Source organism: Vigna umbellata, chromosome 4 (assembly GCF_029865625.1).
Source record: "Vigna umbellata cultivar VRB3 chromosome 4, Vumbellata_1.0, whole genome shotgun sequence".
NCBI lineage: Eukaryota > Viridiplantae > Streptophyta > Magnoliopsida > Fabales > Fabaceae > Vigna > Vigna umbellata.
In genome coordinates, this window is record NC_142168.1 from 26222831 (window position 1) to 26226454 (window position 3624).

The 3624-nt window shown below is 39.5% G+C and overlaps 1 pseudogene; it reads right to left on the minus strand.

Moving 5' to 3' along the window:
• Positions 1–259: 259 nt before the first annotated feature.
• On the minus strand, positions 260–2446 carry LOC148199701 (protein DETOXIFICATION 49 pseudogene; annotated as a pseudogene).
• Between the last annotated feature and the right edge of the window lie 1178 nt (positions 2447–3624).

The window sequence follows — 3624 nt, forward strand, 5'->3', positions numbered from 1 at the left end:
ACAGAAATAATGGTTACTCACATTTTTCTACTTCCCATGACATTCAATGCCCTGCAAAATGTAATTGAAATTTACTGGAAATAGCAGAAGTCCTTAGAGGAGAAAAGCATATGCATGCACCAGTGAATTTCCTGAGAGCAAAACTAAATGCAGTTTTCTACATGTTTTTGAATATTGTTTCTGACCTGAATTGGGGTTTCACATCAGTAATCTGTACTATTTTTAAATGTGAGTTTTTTTTTTTTTTTATGTAAATTACTGATATGAAACTCTAATTTCAATTTAAAAATAGCCCCAAAAACAAGTAAGTAACCGCATCTAATGTTATCTAAAATTCATAAAATGAAAATGTTATCCTCTGTCTCTAACCTACTGCCCTATACAGTTAAAAGACAAATTTATGAGATATTTTATCCCCCCTCTCATCAGTTTTTGTTTTTCTCTTTTAAGGTGGTTGATGAATTAAACCAATCACTGTTCATTTTCATCTGAGTCAGCTAATAATGCCAAAGAATCTTCCGTGCTTTCGCATTTGAGTGGCTTCTCTGGATCAACCTCACGTTTGTGATCATCAACACCACAAGCTTCACCCATTCCTGTGAGTTTCTTGGCTCTTTGGGCCTCAGATTCCCAATCAGTTCTGCACAGAACCACCAACATGGTCACTGCACAAGACCCTTGAGCTGCAAGAAGCCCAAGCCAGAGGCCTTGAAAGTCATAGCCAGTGAAGAAAGCTAGCCAAACGGACACAGGCATTCCCACAAGGTAGAAACATCCCAGGTTGATGTTAGCACCGATTTTAGGCCTTGCTGTGCCTCTCAGCACCCCACACCCTGTTGTTTGAGGGCAATTCCCAAGCTCACAAAGGCCTATTATGGGTAACACCATAGATGTCAGAGTTATGATCTCCTTGTCCTTTGTGAACATGCTAGCCCATGTGTTCCTAACCATGAGAGCAAAAACCAATGCCAGGACACCTGACACGAAGCTGCAGGACAACCCCACAATGGCAGAAAGCCTTGCCTTTGAGGGCTTCTGTGCGCCAAGCTTGTTGCCAACTCTTGTTGAAACACTGAAGCTCAATGAAGAAGGGAAAATGTAAAGCAAAGAAGTGGTTTGGATCAGAATTCCCATTGAGGCCACGGTTGCTCTGGGGTTCACCAACAGCCCACATAACAGAATCATGATCTCATACCACCACCACTCCAAACACACCGAAACACAGCTCGGAATAGCCAAATTGAGAAGAGACCTCCACTGTGTGAAGCACTCAAAAGAGAAACCACCCCATGTTTTCTTGTAAGTGCCAGAGAAGACTATATAAAGAATCAAAGAAGCCACGAGGTTGAAGTTTGTCCACACCCCACCAAGAGCCACCCCTTTGATTCCCAGCCCGAGGTGTGACACAAGAAAGTAGTTTATGGGTATGTGAAGGAGGATTGACAGGGAGGCACAGAGGGTGAGAGGGAGGGTAATGGATTGACTCCTGAGGTAAATTCTCATAGGATGCAAGAAAGATTGTGCTATGAGGTCAGGAATGGAGTAAACAAGATACGATTGAGCCTGTGTGGCTATGGACTCATCCTGGCCACAAAGGAGAAGAATTTTCTTCATGTGGAGCCAAAGGAGTGATATGGGGAGGGAAGTGAAGAGGAGAAGAAGAATGGTTCTTTGCAAGCAGAGGCCAAGTAGGGTGAACCTCTTGGCACCAAAAGCTTGGCCACAGATTGGCTCCATTCCGACAGCAAGGCCAGACAAGATTGAGTAGCCAGTGATGTTGGCAAAGCCAACAGCAAGTGAGCCACCAGCCAAAGCAAGCTCTCCAAGGTGGCCAAGGAAGAGCATGGAGATCATGGAGCGGCAGTAGAGGAGGAGGCCAGTGAGGATCATAGGGATGGCTATTTTGGATATGGAAATCACTTCACTGACAGTGTCAGGGACATGAGACTTTGTTATTTCTGTCACAACTTTTATCGGTTGTGGTGTTGTTTTTTCTGTTGTTGTGTTAAGTTGAGTTGGTGGTGGTGTTGTTGTGTTGTTTTGGAGCTTAGAGATGAAAGGGTTGGCGAGCATTCTGGGGTGCTTCTCTTCTGAGTCCTTGATTGAAATTTGGTAATCAGAAGATGAAGTGGTGCAGCATTTGCAGTTGACGTCAAGAGTTGGATGACACATGGTGAGTAGCTAGCTACTTTGTGTCCGTGTAGAGGGGAAAAAATGGTTTTGAATAGACTTGGAACAGAGAGAGAGAGAGAGAGAGAGAGAGAGAGAGAGGGAAACAAAGAAAGAAAGAAACAGAGAGAGAGATTTGAGAAGGACGGGGTTTGGAAAGGTTTGTGTGGGGTTTTATAGAGTTGTTAGAGTCATACGTGTTACTATTTTTTTCGGTGGGGTTTAAGCCTTTTTTGAAAGTTGTCCCTACTAGTCAAGAAGATCGATTCACATTCATTTATCACTTTTTTCTGATTTTAATCTTACGTAGTTTCATCACCGAGTGAGAAAACACAACAACCAGATATTAGGTAGAGGGTTCAAAAACAGATTTCATTTAGTAATTTTTGTTTAAAAAAAGAATATTGTTTGAGAAAATGAATGATATTTAAATAATATAAAGTGGCATAGATATAAAAGGTGGAAGAAAAGAATAGATAAATGAAATGTTTAGAATGTTGCGTAAAAGCATATAGAAGTTTTGGTTTCCCTTTTGGATGGGCTAAAGCGTCCAAACATTGTCCGGCCTAAAAAGATATAGAAATGGAAAGAGTTGCAGTGTATCGACATTGGAATTTGAAGAGTAAGATTTAGGGGTTAAAAATTTGTCAGTTTTTGGTTCTTGGAGGGCTAAGTCCAATTGAAGCATGAATAGATGATGATTGATTGTGTAAAAGACAGAGAGAGAAGAGAGGGTGTGTTTTGTTTTTGTGGATTATTAAGGGCCAAGAATAGATGAAGACAAAGGTTGTCCTTGGACACAACATACAAGGAAGTAAAGAAAATCCAAAGAGGCCAATGGAGTTGATCAATGTGGGTGATCCTTGATATATAAGGAGTGTTGTTCATTTATTAATATATTGGTTAATCAATGCCAACCCACACTTGTCTGCTTCATAGCTGGGCACCTTGGGACAAAGCCACTTAAGCCTTTGTTCTATACTAAGTAGTTTTCAGGCATCCAGGGATACCACCGTGTCTTGTTCTTTTCTACTTCCCTTCAGATTAATCCCCAACCCTCTTAAGTCTTGTCTCCAACACTCTCACTCCTTTGTCTCCTCATAATTCCTTTTTCAATCCTTTTTACATTTTTTCTATTATTTTCTTATAACATTTCTTCAACACAAAACTATATGTCATTTCTTTCCCCTTCAGGACAAACAACTTTTTGCAAATTTTTTTTATACCACTCAATTTTGGTTTATTCAAAAATAGAAAGAAATTAAATTATATTTACATTATTTTTCACATATGTTAAGATTTTAAGTGTAGGTTTAAATCTTACATTAAATAAATATGAAAAAGTTCAACGGTCATATAATGAACTACATGATAAGTTTATTAAACTCTATTAGATGAACCTCTAATAAAATATAAAAAGTTAGTTTAAATCAAATAAATTAATAGAAAACCAAT